This window comes from Mastomys coucha, chromosome X (assembly GCF_008632895.1).
Source record: "Mastomys coucha isolate ucsf_1 chromosome X, UCSF_Mcou_1, whole genome shotgun sequence".
NCBI classification, from domain to species: domain Eukaryota; kingdom Metazoa; phylum Chordata; class Mammalia; order Rodentia; family Muridae; genus Mastomys; species Mastomys coucha.
The window spans coordinates 155527600-155547148 of record NC_045030.1 but is presented as its reverse complement, the minus strand read 5'-3'; the positions used below and the strand labels follow the sequence as shown (position 1 = coordinate 155547148).

Below are 19549 nucleotides of genomic sequence, written 5' to 3'. Positions count from 1 at the left end.
ACACTGACAATAAGTGTGATAAAACTGCATCGTAATTCTAAGCTGTATTTTGAAAAGCTTATGGAATGAACCTTCTTTGCGTGTGTTTAAAATCCAGTTTGGACATCCCTCTTTCTGAATTACTAGTTCAAGGCCTAAGTCTCACCCTCCACTCCTTTTTTTTTTCTTTTACTCCACTTTAAATAAAGTCTTTGGTTCCTCTTCCTTATTGTTTATTTTTTTGAATATTTTAAAATATATTTTGTGAATGAGTCATTGATCATTTCTAGACACTGCAAAACGTCATCTCTTCCAGAGGCTTGCATTTTGATGTTCTTAGTGTTATAATTTGATGAGCAGAATTTATGTTTTTTTTGTTGTTGTTGTTGTCCAGTTTATCAAGATTTTTTTCTTTGTAGCAAGCTTCTTCTTTCTCTTTTGTTTATTCTTAGACAAATTCTTCATTGACCCTTGGACCATGAAGAGATCTCCTGAGTTCAAAAGTTTATTTTGCTTTTGTAGTTTAGATGTATTATTTGTAAGGCATGGATTTTTGTCTGTTTTTTGAGACAGGGTCTCTCTATATAGGTAGTCTTCGCTGTCCTGCAGCTTGCTATGTAGAATAGGCTGACCTCAAACTCACAGAAAGTTTTCCCTGCTTCTAGCTCCGGAGTGCTGGGATTAAAGGCATGTGATACCACATCTGGCTTGGAATATATTTTTATAAATGGTATGAGGCAGGCGACAAGATTACTTCCTACACATAGATGCATAGTTATTATTCTAAATTTACCATTTATTTGTGTGTGTCCATGTGTGCATGGATGCCTTAAAGTACACATGAAGCTCAGAGGACAACTTGCAGCCCTCTTCTTCCACCATGTGAGATGCTTGCATGAAACTCAGGCTATCAGGCTTGGCAGCAAGCACCTTTACCTTCTGAGCTATCTCACTGGCTCTCACTTTATTTTTTAGCTATCAGTTCTGAGTCTTGCTATTCTTCAGCCTCTGCTCTAAGTACTCTGCATGTATTATCTTATTTAATCTCCAGACCTCTCCTACTAAAGGCTTCTTACTGCACACTCTGCCTGAAACTTTTTTGTTTAGCAAGTAGAACAGGTTTTTCCTTCCATATAGGGAAAGAAAGCCAGAAGGGCCATCCAGTTAATGTCCCCGAGGCAGCATTTAAAAAAAAAAAAAAAAAAAAAAAAAAAAAAAAGACTCCTTGCTCTTTGAATTGGAGAATCCTCCAGCACATTCCACATTGTTCACTAGTAGAACTGAGCAATAGTTGCCTGTAATTATGATGTAGCTGATGATGACATAGCCTGTATTTGCTGCTCTTTCTCCCCATTTTCACTTTCTTACTTTCTTATCTTTAATTAAAACTACTTGGTTGAGAAGTATCTCAGGAAGCTGAGACCAGGACAATCTGCTGGATCCTTTTTTCTTTATAATGCTGGAGTCTGAACTCAAGGTCTCACCCATGTATCACTGTGCAGCAGCCTAGGCTAAATCTGTTGGATCTTAAATGATGAGTGCAAACTCTAGGGCTGGGGTGGAGGTGGTGCATTTTCATCCCTTTTTCTTTTCTTTTCTTTTCTTTTCTTTTTTTTTTGAAATATTTTCTACACAATTCTAGATTAGATACATCCCTGACCCTTGCAGTGGGTCTAGAAATAGCTGCTATTGCTAGTGACTGCACCACAGTTGGAAGCTATTGGATGGGAATTCTGCGGTACTTTGGCGGTGAGAAGAAGCAGAGAAGAAACTCAAGTTAATGTGGACAAAACATATCCCAGTGGTTCCTCAACCAGTCAGCCTCTGAATATGCTGGTTATGGCCATGTGGAATAGGCTAGTGTTGCTGCAAGGACAGTGGTTTTCATCCTGCAGCTTAAGACCCCTTTGAGGATCATATATCAGATATCCTGAATATTAAATCTTTTACATTAAGATTCATAACAGTCACAAAATAACAGTTACAAAGTATCAATATATATATATATATATATATATATATATTGTTGGGAGCTAGCACTGGGGTGGTTGAGAACTACTATCCTAGGGTATCCAGACTCCCTATTTAGGAAGCATGGTTTCAGCCAGAGAAGATATGCAAACTGCTAAATCCTGAAAGAGCTACAGAAGTTAGTACATTTGGGGAGGAATTATTCATGGTTGGTGTGGTAGCACTAGTCATGAGTTTGTTACACATTTGGAATGTTTTTCTCCTCATTCTGTCTATCCTACCCACAGCTCATTACAATCTTCTTTATCCAGTCAACTAAGTCTTCTTGGATATTTTAGTAGCTATGGTAAAGTTTCCTTTTTTTCCTGTCTCTGCCAAGTGAGTTTCTCTGAAGCAATAAGAGTTCCCTACTGCTTCATTCAAAGTTTCTTTTAAACCTGTCACAGAATGATGGAGAAGAAAACAATTTTTCAAAGGTTAAAAATTCATGGCTGTAATTTCCTAATAACCACTAACAACACAATACATTATTTTCTCCAGATTTTTTCTATTGTACTGGGTTGGACATTTTTTGTTCGCTTTTAAGAAAATATTTCTCTACATAGCTCTGGCTGTTCTAGAATTAATTCACTAAGTAGACAAGGCTGGCCTTGAATTCAGAATCTGCCTGCCTTTATATCCTATGCTGGGACTAAAGGCATGTGCCACCATATCTAGTTTATATTGTTTGTTTACTGAGTTTTATATAGTTTAGTTTGGTTTCAAACTCTATGAATCAGAGGAGAATGACCTTGAATTCCTAATTGTCTCGAATCTGCCTCTAGAGTACTATTGTGACAGGTGTGTACCATCATACCAGACCCTGGGCTCAAATTGCTGAACTATTTTATTTAGGAAACATTTGGGATTCTGATAGACTGATAGCTAGAAAAAATTGAAGAGGTCTTTTCGGAGTATGTCATTACAGAAGTGAAACATCCATGCAGGCTGGATGTCTTCAGTCTTAGAGCTTTTAAATTTACCTTAGCTGTTGGTGACATATGAAGTCACTCTGTTGTCTTACATTATCCCATCAGTCATGAGGACTACCCTTTGAAGGTCTAGAATCAGTGAGAATTTTAAACAAGAGTTAGAATTTTGGTTTGCTTCTTAATTTTGCTTTAATTTCCTCTTACTTCACACACAAAAAAAATCATGGGGCAAGGCTGGAAAGAGATCTCAGTGGGTAGAGTGCTTACCATGCAAGCCAGAGGACCTGAGTTCAATCTCTAGAATCCATATAAAAGGTGGTTGTGGCGGCATATGATTACGAGTTTAGCATTTGGAAGGTAGAGACTGGAGCTATCCAGCCTAGCTTATTTTGTGAGTCCCAGGTCTATGAGAGAAACTGTCTTAATAGAACAAAACAGGTAGATGCTTCTTGAAGAACCATGCCTGAACTTGACTTCTGACCCCCACATACCTGCTTATACTTGTGTTTACACATACACACATGCACACACACACACACACACACACACACACACACACACACACACACACACACCTTGGTACCCACACAAATATACATGCACATGATAAGCACACACACAATTATGGAACTCAACATTTTGTGTACCATTTTACTTATTATAACAAGGGTGTGACTATCACAAAGCAACAATTGGGAAACTTATTGAACATGATTTTTGCATCAATAATTCTTTATGAACTATATCAAAATAAAATTAATGAAGTTGACATGAGTTTTGAATGTAAGAACTTCATTATAGGCTTGAAATTTATTGAAACAACATTTCAATTAGTACTCCACCAGACTATAAATCTAGAGAACAGAGACCTTGTGTAGCTAATCTTTATGAACAACTACGCCAGACACTGTCAGTTTCTGTCTCTCCTTTAATGCTCATCTCTCAGCCATTAATGAGAACAAGGAGGTTTAAGTTTACTAAGCAAATTATCTGTGAATGTGGGCATCTAAACTCAGAAAAAATTACTTAATTGTTAAGTGTTTAAGGTCCTCAAAGAGAAATAAGCCAAGAGTAAACAACTTGCCAGACATGGTGGAACATGTCTGTAATCCAGGTTTCTGGAGGCTGAGGCTGGAATATTTGAATTTGAAGCCAGCTTGGACTGTGGTGAGTCTCTCTCTGTCTCTCTGTCTCTGACACACACACACATGTGCACACACACAGTTAATGTTAATTTAATAAGAGTCATGGAATTTGGCCATCTTATATTTGTGAAAAAAAAATCAACTTCCCATCCACAGTAGGCCTCTTAAAGATGTCCCAAATGGTAATTCCTGTAAGACCCCTGGCATTAGGGAGTGGCCAACCTCTTTTTGATTTTATTGTCCAGTGCTTTTCATGCTCATAAGGTTCTTATCTATACTGGTATCACATTTTTTTTGTAATGATAGCCTTTTGTCCTAGTTCTGGTACTAAAGCAGGGTAGCATCTACTTTTAATCTCTTTTCTGGTCTTTTGAAGTAGCTGTAGGTTTATTGCTATGTTTTATCCTAATTGTTCTTCATTTCAGGTTAGATAACTTCAGTTACTTAATTAGATCTCCCAGTGAAGTTTTCTAGTCCCGTTTTCCTGGTTGCCATCTGTCACAGGCACAAAAATGTGATGAAACTCATTTCTTCTATTTCTATGACTGTCATACTAGGACTAAGATGGCCTTTATTTTAACCATCACATTGTGCTATTGATTAATTATTGATATTATGCCCCACTAAATTCCCTTCTTTATGGTGGTAGATTTTTAAACTTGAGATTTCCTTGGTTCTATATATAGTTGATATTTAGAACTTGAATTCTGTGAGACTGTTCTGTTGTCTTTGTTAAATTGAATCTTGCTTGCTTTGCTCTTTCATTTCCAATCAGTGGTGATGGTTTAATATCTTGATTCAATGTGTCAGCTACTGCCCACAGCATTTTATTCTTTGTAGACACTGTAAGCATGATTCTATGACATCACCCACATCTCTGATAAAATTATTGCTCAGATGGACTCAAGACCAGAGCTCACTGGCAGGCAGTACTAGCAATGTCATTCTAAATTGACATCTATTAATCAACATTCCTTGGGTGCCATTGTTGCAGAAGCCACAAATGTACCCCCTTTCTATCCTAACCACATTTCTCCACCCTGCCCACAAGATCTATCATTATGAGCGATTGTCAAATGGTTTGCTGAAATCAAGATACCATATGTCTTTAGCATTCCTTTGATCTCTTGGTCTAATAGCCCTATTCAAAAAGGAAATAAGGTTAATATGGCTGAAATTGGACCTATTAATAGCAATCAGATATTTTCATTTTTTGTGTATAATAGATAAATAGTTTGTTTTGACAAACCAGCTTTGTCATCTTGGCTATGCAATGACAGCACTGTAAGATTGAAAGGGGACTCTTGGGGAACTACAGCTTATTTCTCAGGTTCAAGAGTACCTTGTTTGTGAAAAACCAAACACTGCAATTTGGTCTTTTCCTTTCTTTGAGGGTACTTGATGAGGGTCTTAATGTCCCTGTTCTTTGTTCCCTAAGACAATATTGAGGATTCAGGACCTTTGGAGTGTTCTTAAGCTCAGTTTGAGGGAGGTTGGTGAGTATCTGGTGAGCCAGGAAAGTGGGAACATTTGTGGTGAAGAGTATGAATGGATTCTGTAGTTGGACTACGTGGGTTCTGATACTGTCTCCACTGTCTCATCATAGTAGGACTTTCCATCTGCTATGGAGTGGAGACACAGTACTGACTGCATTGTGTAACTGAGAGATGCTAAAGTGGGTATTGAGAACTGTGTCTGGCGTATCAGCTCTTTTGTTGATACTACAACTGCATCAGACAGAGTAGAAGGTATTGCTCTTCCCAAGTAGGTGGAAGCCTTTATCTGAATCTGTGAAATATAAGGTCAGAAGAAGGATGTCACCTGGCTGATCAAGTGATTCTGATTCTCAGTTTGGCCAGATAACAATTAAGTTTTTTTAATGGCCATTTTATTTATTTATTTATTTATTTATTTTTGTTATTTGTATAAACATGCTAAAAAGCATGACTATCTTATCATCCAGCTTCATTCATTTACTATACATCAGACACTATTTTAGACACTTATGTCTGATAAGCAAACAAACAACAACAACAAAAACTATAAGCCTGTGTTCCAAAGGAGAGAGATAAACACAAAACAGCAAATAGTGTATGTGATGGAATTCCAAAGCCTTTTAGGGGGTGTCGAAGGAGGACAATCAACTGTGTGGGTCTAGGATGATCAGTCATGTTCAGTAGGGTATTCTGTTGGGCCTTACTGAAGAAGCTTCATCTGGGCAAATATTGGGAGGAGGTATGGGAGTTTATTATACACATTGATGGAGAAAGGTTCTGGTTGGCAAGGAAAACCATAGCATGCACAAAGGCCCTGAGGTAAACACATGTCATGCATGATTCAATGATGACAGGGTAGCAAGGAGGTCATAGTGGTGGATAGAGAAGAGATGAGGAGGGGAGTGAGAGGAGACTGGCCTGGCAAGATGAAGATAGATAGGATAGAGCCTGGTAGGCCATTGCAATGACAGATACATTTTTGTTCATAAGCTTTTTGCTCTGAGTATGGAGGCAATCCTTCAAGGCTTTTAAGGCAGGAGCAATGTGACTAACTTAGATTTGAGAAGAATCACGTGGGTTAAAGACAGAGAGAGTAGCATCAAGGAAACCAAATAGATGGGTGACAACAGTAATCCGGATAAAAGCAGGGAGTGGTTTGGTGAAAGCACTGAAAAGTGTTTGGATCCACCATAGAGCTGTTGACACTTTTGCTTCATGGGTAGGGCCAGGCAACTCAACCCATACAGAAAGGCAGAGCTAGAAAGGGAGAGGAAGCTGTCTTCCCTTCCTTCATGAGACTCACTCTCAAGGAACCCATGTTGTAATCTCTTGTGATCCTTTCAAGGAGAGCAAATCCTCACATAGACATCCAATGTGGTTCATAAAGCCAGTGCTCTGAGGAAGTAAGCACTTCTCCTAGAGCCTGGTTGAGTAATATTAGTAGTTGTCTTGAAAAAAGGAAGTTGTTTTAACTAATACCTCCTTTAAAAGATGCTTTTCACTGAAATAGAATTCCATTACTTCCACCCCTCCTTTTCCTCCCTCCAGCCCCTCCAGACTACTACTCAACCCCTTCCATGCCTTCTACTCCCATGTTAATAGTCTTTGTCTTTGATTATTATTGTTATATATATGTATATATGTATTTATACACAAACATACATATATATGTATATATGTACACATGCCCTGCTGAGTCTGTTTTGTTGTTTATATTCATATGGTTTCAAGGCTGACCATTCTTCACTGGACAACCAATGTGGGGGCTCATCCCTGGGAGAGGCTCATCCTCCTCCAAATTGTCATTAATTGCTTATAGTTATTTGTCTAGGACGAGACCACTTGGTATAAGTTATAAGCAGTAATATGTACTTATCTCAAGTGTGTAATGATGACTTTTAACAGGTATTAATAAGTCTACTTTTGTATCACAATTAGATAGAGACCATTCACTACAGATTCTTAATATTTCTATGATATAGAAAAGCAGAGCTAGAAGTTGGCTGGCCTGGCATATACTTCTAATTGGGGCTGCCATGTGAATTTGGCCACAGGGGAAAAATGACTCCATAGTATCTTCTGTGGTTTCAAGAAGGTTCAGACTTCCAAGATAAAAAGCAGCAGCGGTCTTTCCTTATGTTAGGTCTGAGGCTTTTTATGATATCTTGCTGCTGGATTGTATGGAGAAGCAGGGCTTGCTTACACAAGGGTAAGAACCTGGCTTTGGAGGCCTGAGGAATAAGATTCGAACTGGATTGTTTTAAAGATAAAGCTAAAAACAACATTTCAGAAGACATTAAAAAGATCTCTTGCCTTTGATGCAGTTTTTTAAGGTGCAAAATATTACTGTTTTGTAACTGCACTTTGAGCTTATTCCAATGCTCACAACTCTTACGAAGGGCGAGAAAAGGTGTTTAGAATCTGATGACTTTGTTTAAACACATTTAGATTTATTCTAGAGTTCAGCTACTCTTTGTTGTTGTTGTTGTTGATGATGATGGTGATGCCAGATATCTGAGAGAGAAGAGCTAGTCACTATGACAGCAGATGACAGCCACTGAGACATACTGTTCACAGGAATCTAGTCTCAATATTTACGTTTCTCTCCAGCCTGCATGTGGACTCTTCCTCAAGCCTGTATTTATATTTTGGTAGTGCAACTAAAGCTGTATTTCCACTTTTAATTTGGCACCTGAATTCTGCCATTTCAGCCCACCCCTGCCCGCTCCCCTTTGCAAGATGGCGCATGTTTATTGAGCATTTGAGTCTAGAGATTAAGTGAGAGGGGGAAGGGCTGTGGGAGTAATAACATGGAAAACCCTTTGAGATGACGTCAAGGGATTTTTTTTTTTAATTTTACCAACACGAGAAGATGGGTTTTGAAGTTTGTGACAATGTGTTTGTGTGTTAAGTGGGGGCAGGTGGCAAACTAAGAAGGGATTTGGGGAAAGGGAGACCTGGAGTGTTTCCAAACAATACTATTTGAGTTAAATACCTTTGTTGTGACAGCAGAGAAATGTTGGAGAACTATCAGGTATCAGATATCACCTAGTACTCATCTGGCAAAGTTTTAGTTTTTGCTAATTAGAACTAATCCAACTGTATAAAGAAAAATATATTGCATAAATTTGTCTCTTGTGTGGCTTTAATTTAACCCTTTGTTTTATGTTCTATAATGAGTAGCTCTTAAGTTGCTTATACAGTGGAAGGTGACAATTAGAGGAGGGTTCACTTACAAAAACATTTCAGGAGAAACAATGAGGGGAGCAGGTTATTTATATTATTGTCCCACAAATGTAAATTTGAAGTACTTTTAGGTTTTCTTAATTAATCTGGTAAGGCAGTGGTTTAATGGATGTTTAATATAAATGAAAAATTTGAAAACAAAACAAAAATCTATATGAAGTATCTTTATTTACTTCTCAACAACATGGGCTTGTTTTTCTTTCTAAGTTGCTGTGTGTGTGTGTGTGTGTGTGTGTGTGTGTGTGTGTGTGTGTGTTATGTGTTCTGCTCAGCCTCAATGAATCAGACCTTACAATCTGTGAAGCTTCGGTTCAGTATTGGTTCTCAGGACCTCTAGAATTTGTTTGCTGCTCTAAGCTAAGTACTCAGGTTGGATGCCCAGCACAATTTCTTGTAGCTCAAGAAGATCTGATACCCTCTTTTGACTTCTATGAACTCTTGCATGCACATGATGCTTCTAATATACTCAGGCACACACACACACACACACACACACACAGACATACCCACACACATACACAATTATGCATGTATAGGTTTCCCATGGGATTTTTATCAGGATTACATGCTTGCATTCCTATTCTGGGTCATCTTTGATTCTTGTAGTATCAGCACCTACCAGCTGTATGATCTTGAACTTAATCTGTGTGCTTCAATTTCCTATCTGGTAAAATGAGGACAATAATAATATTGATCTCATAGAGTGTGAAAATGTAATAAATTAACCCATGGGTAGTGCTAGCAGTTGTGATATACACATTATATACATGGAAAGGGGTTAATGTGTTTATGCTACTGGTGGCATGATTTTTATGGATTTATCTTTATTATTATCAAGGGTCTGGTGAAAAGGAAGTAGACATAAAAACTGATAAAACCTAGCTCCCGTATCTCCTCACCTAGTGTATATATTCTGATTCTGATCAACTGGATATGTGGAGAAAATGGGGACAAAAAATGCTATTCCTTTTTCTGGCTTGGCTAGTGTAACTCTTGCCTTACCTTTTGTGTGGTACTTGGAAGGACAATTTATCTGGCTGCAATTATGCACTCATTCTCAGTGAGTGTGGTTTGGGTGATGGCTGCAAGGAGGTTGGGGCATGGATGTGTAATATCTTTGATACAGTATAAGGTGCAGATATCCGTGTTTTCTGCCTAAATCTCTTCCCACAATGCCCTGTCCTTTCTACTCTGTAATACAATTTCAGGCATGAGAGGTTGCTTTCAGGACCTTGAGTTTCTGATCCAAAGGTGGCAAACCCACCTTAGATGTGGCTTTATGGGTTGGGGGCACTTAGAAAGTCTCAAGGAAATTCTCACATCTCCCCGTTGGACTCTTTCTGACTTCCAAACATGTGTTGAATTACTGAGGTTCCAGGCTCATTGTGTGCTATGGCATTCCTCCTCCTCCAAGCCTGATCCCACAGGCTCCTCACTGTTTGTTTTAAAGTGTCCCATGATAGAAAATTGAAGGGTGAGATTTTTAGCCTGAATTTTCTCCTCCAGGCATATCAGCAATACTTGAAACAAGGGGCCAACTGCACATCCAAGGCTGCCTTGTGTTTTGATTGGATTTATAGTTCATATCAGGTGTAAGAAGGGTGAATCCTTCATAGTTGAGCCTGAAAAATGGTTGTGAGAGGCCGTCAGGGGACCTTGTTGCTGAGTGATACCCAGCTAGGACTTTGAAAGTGAACTTTTGTGATAAACTTGAACATAGAGTTAAACTTTCCTGTAGTGCTTCATTCCCTTTCCTAACTAGAGGGTAGGTGAGCTGATTTTTTTTTCCATGAGAGAACTGCTTTAGATCCTTAACCCAAATTTTCTTCAAATCTGGAGGTGACTATGTAATTGGCCTTTGCCTTTTATAAACTGATGGGACCTAGTGAGAGTGCCTGTGAAGTCAAAAGTTAGACAGGGGATGCTGGGTGCTTTTCTTCAATTGCCAGGTGTGCAATGCAAAAGAGCTTTATGCTAAGTTAGAGACCTTTGAAAATCTGAATATACCATGGGGACTTGGGAAACTCTTACGCCTAGTGCTTCTCTCCGGTTGTATTTCTTGATTGTAAAATACAACTAAGACTGTGACTTGCTCTTTGTTCTTCAACCCCTGGCTTTCCCCTATAGCTAATTCTGTCTTTAGTTTTTTGGAAGGTCACTAAATTCTTGCTTTAGATGGATGAATGTTATTAGGAGGATTCTTCCAAACACACTCAGGATGATTCATGTGCACATGCTCAGACACATAGACACACAGACACACACACAGATAGATACACACACACACACATACACACGCACACACACACACACAGACACACACACACACACACACACCAATAATGCATACTAGATGACTGCATTCTGCTAGTACAAGCTCATTATGTTATAAGTCTTTCAAATACCCAAGAAGCAAATAGAATATTATAGTATATGAGAAAATGAAAGTTCTGCTAAATGGCTTTAAAAATATACTGCTGAAAAGTACTCAATCCAAATGTGGCTCTGTTTCCTATTTATGTACTCCCTCCTCTATTTACCCAGCTCCTTATACATCTATGCAAAGCATTCTTCTTTCCATATTTCCAATGTATGGTCACTGAAATAACATTCTACTTCCTGATTTATCATAGGGGAAGTGCTAACAAGCACAAACAAAATCCAAAACGTCCAATCAAACATGAGAGCAATATCCAGGCTTGACTTTGCATGCTAAGAACGTCGGATGCTAGGATGTCTTCTTAGAAAAAAGACCCTTGAGTCATATACAAATGTGCACACAAGACTGTGAGTAAGGTTAAGGCCTGTTGCTGGAGAAAGTGGTGATAACTATGTGTCTAGCTGTAGCTACTTAGCTTTTATTTGCTTCCTGAAAAAAATCCTAATTGTTTCTAGGACTACACCAAATGCTGAAAGTAAATAATTTCCCATAACAGGAGCATCCATCCATCCATCCATCTGTCCATCTATCTACCTATCTGTCTATCTATCTAAACTCAAAGATTCACCTCAAGGATACATGGATTTCTTTTTTAGCTCAGTGTTCATCTTTCTGCATCCTATGATTTTATTTGAAGTATGGTATAAATGAACTGTGGAAGACCTCTCTTCAGAAATAAATCAATCCAATTTACAATATATCACTCTTTTTAAAAATATTTCAGCTATCCGAGGTTAAAAATTTATATTGGTGAGGTTTGTCGTGGAAATATGGGTGGAGTTGTCATAAGGTAATTTCATAAACTACTCCTGGACATATAAATTTGTGATATTCTTTTTTAGTACATAGACTTCATGAAAATAATTCATAAAAATTATATGCTCAAGTTTTAACTTTAGAACTTAAACTAAGAAAATAATTGGAAAAGAAAAGCATCTGTTGTATCTCAGTGTTGCTTATAAGAAATATTAGAATATATTTAATGACCAGCAAAAGAAAATTGATTGAACAAACAATATTATTACAGATAACACTGATATACACTGATACAGGGAAATTAACTACCAACACTAAAATGATGATATAAATAGATATAAATATACTCACCAGCCTGAGATATGTTTATAATAAATGACTTCTTCCATGATTGGCATGGTAGCTTGCACCTGTAATCTCAGCTGTCAGGAGGTTGAGTTGAGGCAGCAGGGTCAGACTAGCTTGGACTACACAGGGAGCTCCCATGCAAAAGAAACAAAACACAACTAAATAAAAGTAGACTTGCTAGGAAATTATATGCAAATTATTTTGTGGCTATCCATATATTCATCATGAAATGTTAACCTAAAAGAGGCCTTAGGAAAACTGAATGGCACAATGTTGACTAGATTTCATTTATAAATCCCTGGGGTGCCATTTGGGAGTGGAAGTAGACACAGGAGTGAAAAAAGGGGGTTGGAGGAAAGTTGAGCAGATGGGGCTCACTTTCCCATAGAACTTGAGACGATTTCTTTGTCATCTCTTTCCTATATTGAGATTCCTTATATGTTATTATTTGAGGAAGCAGCTTGATTACATAATGAAATTTGCAAAAACTACTGGGCCACTCTATTACCTTTCCTTGTTTTTCTTCTTTATGAAGTCCCAGAAGACAAGGTAACTAACCCAACGCTGTAAATTTGGTAGATAAAAAAACAAGGAATAAGATATGCTCTCCTAACTTAAGTGGACATCCCTTTGTGTCAGTTAGTTTTTTGCTGTGCAACAAATAACCTCAAAACTCGGTTGCTTAAAACAACTATCACTTATTTAACCTATAATTCTATGAGTTGTACACTTGGGCTGGACTCAGATGGACTCACTCATATCTATAAATAGTTGCTGATCACTGGAAGGTTACCCTGGTACTGACAGGTCTGAAGTGGTCTTTCATATAAGCAGTGATGGTTGTTGGCTAGGGCAAATGGATTACAAAATCTACAATCACTCCCCACTGAAGTATTCCAATAGAACATGGACTCATGTAGAGCCTTTTGAGGCTTATGCTTGGCATTGTTCATAGCAACCACATGGCCAGTTCACAGTCAGTGGATAAAGGAATAAGTGGCTTCTAGATTAGAAAATAGTCAAGTTATATAGATAAAGAAGGGAGAGTTGTTGTCATTTTGCTATCTACAAGAATATTGACTTATTGATGTATCTTTTGTTCTTAATTTTGGTACATGAGAAATATATGTTTTAGACTGCTTAATTCCAGAGCCATCTTTATGAGGAGCTGATAGAATTGTGATTATATATATATGTATATATATATATATATACATATATATATATGTATATATATATATATATATATATATATCATGAAGCCTTTTGCCTACTTGAGTTTTCAAGTTGTTTGTATTTGAGACAGATGATACTTATTGATTATGGTAAAGGCCACTGCATCTTAAGAATATTTTGGGAGAGGGGAGAGGATAATCATAGTTGTGAATATAAGCAAAGTACATAATATATGTGAGTGTCTATGTTTCACTAAAACACATTATTTTGTATTCTAGTTATAAAGAGGATATTCTTGCTTTACCTTCCACAGGAGTTCCATCAACAGCTCTTTCCTGGAAAAAATCAGTTGTTAGTCACCCTGATACTGTTTGCTACCTCTGCAATGGTTCTTACCCTGACCTTTAATATAGTTCCTGATGTGGTGGTGACACTCCAACCATAAAATTATTTTCATTGCTACTTCATAACTGTAATTTTGCTACTGTTATAAATCATAATGTAAATCTCTGATCTACAGGATATCTGAAATGTGACCCCGTGGAGGTCACAACCCTGGGGTTGAGAATGATGCTTTAAGGGGTAAGTTTATCCCCATCATTCCCATAGACATTTGTATGTATCAGGCATTTGTGTAGATATTGAAAATATAAATAAGTCTAAAATAGGCGCCTATCTTTAAGCAACTTATAAGTCTAGAAGGGAAGGAAAAAAAGGTATATAGAGTACTATGATGAAATATGGTAGGGAAGGTGACTGGAAATTGAACTTTTTTCAATGATAATTATTTTCTTTGGAATATGAAGATAGGGCTACAAGACTACCCAAATGGATCAAAAAAAAAGTTAGACAAAATTCATACTCTTTTATGACAAAAACACATAACAACTAGGGATAGAAGGGGATCTATCCAACTTGATAATGGATATCGTAAGAAACTCAACAGATGACATCCTACTTCAGAATAAAAGAGTGAATGCTTTCCCTCTAAGATGAAAAACAAGATAGACTGCCCATTCTGGTCATTTATATTCAGTGTTGTACTAGAGAGTTTAGCTAGAACAATTAGGCAAGAAAAAGAAATAATTGCATCAAGATCAGAAAAATAGAAGTAAATATATTTCTATTCACAGTTGACATTTCTAATATTGAAAATCCAAAGGAAGTCTCAATTAAATTAGTAAGCTAACAAAATGAGTTTAGTTGATCATCTAGAAAACAAGATCACTATAAAGAGCACAAGTCATAATCTATGAGAATGTTTAGGCAAAGAAATTAAGGAAATTTTTTCAATTCTATTTATAGTAGTATTAAAAAGCAGAAGACACCAATAAATTTAACAAAAGAAATGTAAGATTCATACAAAAATATATCAATGTAGGTAATTGGAAGGAAATTCCTATGCCTGTGTTGGAAGACTTTATATTTGTAATAGGTGGTACTCCCTAAATTAACACAAAGAATTAATATAATCCATAACTATATGTTTGCATAAATTGACAAAAATTGAAAAACTGATGTCATGTGTTAGGTCCTTGCATCTTCTGTATTCTGCTTCTGCATGGTTAGGGAAAGGGAGTGGAAGGTTGAGTGTGGCAGTTTTATTATACTGGCCTACAGGTGATTCACTATACCTTCAGTCACATCCCATTGGCCAGAATTCAGTCGTTCAGCCACATCCAGCTAGCTTCAAGGCAGAAAAAGAGAAAAAAGTTTGCTGAACAAGTAGCCCGTCTCTGTTACCAGGGCTGACCAAGCATAAGGAGGAGAATTGCAGACTGCAAGCACAGCTTAAGGGAGTATGCATTTGTGGTCAGTCTGAGAGCAGGACTGGGTTGTTTTCTTCCATTGTTCTTGGTAAAACATTACCAGGTTGGAAGCACTGCAACGAGGCACATTCCTGCTGGTTTGTGTAGCCCAGTCGCCATCAGTAACTCCTGGGGGATGGAAATAAAGGTGAGGGTTAAGTGTAACACATTAGCTTCTTGCCTGTAGAAATGCAGCCCTCCCTCCTGTCCATATTGGCATTCGAAGGGGAGTAAGCAAGATGCATGTGGGAAATGAGTTGCTCTTTCTTTTTACTTGGACACAGATTGAATAAAAAATAAGTAACTGCTCCCCCCTTAAGGTTGTGCTTTAAATAGAAATCTGCCCCAAGCCCTTTTAGATGTTTTGCTCCTTCGCTTACTCAGTCCAAGTATTATTCACTTCTGGCCAGAGCAGGGCAAGTTCTGTTCAGTTCAGGAACCAGATAGCTTGGTTGATCACTCAGAAAGAAGCTTCTCCCCCACCCCCCACTTATCTTTTTCATAAGTTTTCCAGGCTGCCTTGACAGGTGTGACTATTCTGTGACATTTCTGAGGTGGTTGTGCCTGCCCTTCCAGACAACGGCTGCTTGTCTCTCTGACAGACTGTTTGTCTGTCTGACTGCTAATGCCATAGTAAAACTCACCTCGCTGCCTTGTTCTGATTTTTAGAGGCACTTGTCTCTTACTATAACGCTGGATGTTTAAGGTGCTTTGTTTATGGAGAATGTGAGATGAACAGTGCAGCCTCTTTCTTTGTATCATAATTCCCTGTGGACATGCTGAAAGGCTCTCATTGAGACCTCAAAGGACAGGCTGGAAGGGGGACAGTAAAGTATAAATGAGGAAGAAAGGAGCACTGGGGCCAGGGAGAATGAATTCTGTTGAGCGTGGTACTTCAGTAAAGACAGCCAGCAGTCCAAGCAGTCCATGTCAGGAAAAGGTGGATAGGATCTGATTGGTGTCAGTTGCCAAGAGTCTAAGGTACCTAGAAGTGCTTCTCACTGGGTAATTCTGTCTGCCTCATCTTGCTATCCTCCAATCTACTCTTTTTACTCCAGACTATTATTTAGACTGAATCTTGGAAGGCACAAGTTCTAGTTTATATTCTTTCGTGGATCTCTATTACTCTTCTGGCAACTAAACAGACTGGTTTTCAAGACCTAAGAGCCTGGTCCTAGCCTCTATGGGACCTACTGCCTAAACTCACTGTACTGGCCCCAGTTTTAGGATTCCTCTGCTTCTGCTTCTGGGTGGATGATCTTGCTAGTTCTTCCTCCAGTTCTGTCCTTGATTTCCTTTTCTCTTTGTGATGCTAGTTGCCAACAGTTTGCTTTCTCTCTCTTTCTCCCTCTCCATAGCCATTACCTCACAATACTGTAACTACCTGTTAATATATGTGTTTCTCCAACTCTGGGGCCAGGGCATGTTTATTTCTATAATGAGAACTACTAACATGTCAGTGGATCAATTCAATGGTTTTCTTTCTTTCCCACATTGGAATTCAGTGTAGTGTTTAGTGGATAACCTTTCACATAGTTATTTTAAAATGCAGATCATTTTCATTACGCACTTCTGCCATCCACCAGGGCTGTTTTCTTTTTCCAGAACTGCATCTGAAAGGCATGTAGAGTAGGGGAGAAAGAAGACTTCTATAGGCTCGTTTTGAATAAACTATGTCTAGAAGTTGAGTAGTTAGTTTCCATAAATAATCCATTGGCCAGAAGTCAATTGTTTGACAACATATAACTACAGCAGATGCTGGGAAGTCTCATTTAGCAGCAAGCAGGCTTGATGGGCAAGTAGCTAATCTCTATACTAGTGCTTACCTGGCACAAGGTAGGACTGAGTAAATATTTGGTAAATGAATGACCATTGAATTTTAGGCTCCATCTTGATTCTAAGATAAATAAGTGTAATCACCAGAAGGGGCATATGATTACAGATCTTAGAAAGTTCAGTGGACTCCAGGAGCCTGGGGACTGTGTAAATAAAGATTACAGACAGTGGAAGAGAGAAGAGCACTGCCATCCAGGACTTTGACAACCAGATGCTGAGGTGCTGCCTCTTAGGCTCTATCAGGAAAGAGACTTATGCTAATACATATCTTTCTTTTCTTTGTGGGTAGAAAAGAATGATGTAAGAGAGAAGAGGAAGTGGGAATTGATGCTTTGACTCTATAGAATGAGATGTTGTCAGCGTTTCTTCATACACTGCTTCTAGGTCAATGATTGTAGGGTAGCGCGCTGGTGCATGCACACACCTGGCTGCTTGTCACTCTCTTGCCCCAGAGGGAGCAGGTGTGTGTAGTGTCCATGACATTGCCACTCCATTTCATGGTTAGAGCATCCTTGAGGTCATTGTCCCTCTCCTTGAAGTGTCTTCCCAACCCCCAGCCCAGTCTTCTTTCACTATCCATTCCCTGTAGGTGGTAGAAAACTCATTTCTCCCATGGGTAGGCAGACGCAAGAGAACCACACAAGTGAGAGATACCACCGACAAGCAATTTAGTCTGAAACTAGGTCTCCGAGGACTCGAGTTCTGGATGAGCCATGGCATAATAACACCTTACCCGTGGGTGGCTCTTTAGAATTTTCAGAGGCACTTTCCCACACCTTATCTCAGTTCATTCTCATAAGAAGATGGTGAGGTAAGAAAGCCAGGGCTTATTATGTCAGCTTTACAGATGAGCAAACCAAGACTCAAAGTATCGCAGACGACTTTCCCAAGACCATGTGGCTGGTTCCTCCCCTTGCCAGTTTCACTCCTCATCCCCTGGCCTCAGAAAACTCTTTCCCAAAGCATTCTTTCTTAGTTTATGATCGGCAAGGCTGGTGAATGTGTCTCTTGAGTGACCTTGCTTTTTAGTGCTGGCCATTTCTCTTCCTAGCTAAACAAGCGGGTCTGTAAGAAGCTACCACAAAATCCTTCCCTGTGTTTATGTCTCTGCACACTGTGGTTCTGTGTCCTTCCAGTGTCCCCTCTGAGTGTTGGTAGAGAAAACTAAAAACAGTAAAATGTTCTCCAAATTGTAGAATCTTACATGCCAGTTAATTATAGTAGTGTCTAGGTGGGGTTATACCATAGGGCTCCTTTTCATTAAAACTAAGCAAAACAAAACAAAACAAAACAAGACAAAACAAAACAAACCTCACAGGGCTAGGATGTCCTAACAGATATCTCTCTGTGCTCACTGTTGCTACCAAGCACTGTTGTTGCCTTCTCAGGAATCCTTTACACTCTATCCTGACCTCACTCAGCTAGAGAGCTGGCACTACCTTACCTCCCACCCAATTCAAGTTCCTCAGTCTATCATGCTCTGCTTGTGAGAAGCTAAACGCTGACTGGGATGTTACTGGTGGGGTTGGGGGAGGAGGCAGCAAGAGCTGAAGAGGTGCAGGATGAATTCCTTACTTTGTAGAATCTGAAACAGGATTTCTAGTATCAAACTCTACCAGGACAAAGAAAGAAGCATTGTAGAGGAACGATGCCTAATCCTTCCTCCCCATCTCCCTCTTAGCAGCTCAGATAGCAGAGGAAACCTACATCTGCTAGCAGCCTCTCCCACGCATTGTTCCTGCGGCAGCAGAGCATGACTTACACCTAGTAGTATCTGTGTTTGCATCTGCCTCAGCAAATCCCTTTCTGTGTTAAAAGATTAATATAGTAAATCCCAAAGTATGAGGAGAATGTGGTATTTCCTCTTTGGATGTCAAGTGTTGTTTGTTTCGCATTGTTTTCTGTTTATCTTTTTTTTTTGCTCTCTCCCCTATCCCTATGAATTGCATTCTAGGGCCTTTGTCCAATTTCTCACTTTCCCTAATAGTTACAAAAGCCCAGACAATTGGGATAGAATCTGTGCTAGTTAGTGTTTTGGAGAAGATAACCCAGTTTTTCTTCAACAGAGCTGTTGTGGATCTTTTCTGCTCTGGCTTGAGGTTCCTTGAGTGAGGTTGACATGAGGAAATGATACTTGCCTATAAAAGTATGGGAAAGGTTATGAAAAGCATGCTCTTTGTGAAGCATATTGATGTTTCTCTTAGACAGATTCTTTTCCCAATGCTCAGGTAAGAATTCAGTCTTGCAGGAAGAACAACAATATGAACCAACCAGACCCCCTAGAGCTGTCAGGTACTAAGCCATCAACCAAGGAGTACACATGGCTCCAGCTGCATATGTAGCAGAGGATGGCCTTGTCAGGTATCAATGGGAGGAG

At 38.8% G+C, this 19549-nt stretch overlaps 1 protein-coding gene across 4 annotated transcripts in view; it reads left to right on the top strand.

Annotated features, from left to right (window-relative positions):
• Positions 1-19549, top strand: part of Nhs (NHS actin remodeling regulator) — a 332793-nt gene that overhangs the window by 6586 nt on the left and 306658 nt on the right. The window lies entirely within an intron of this gene.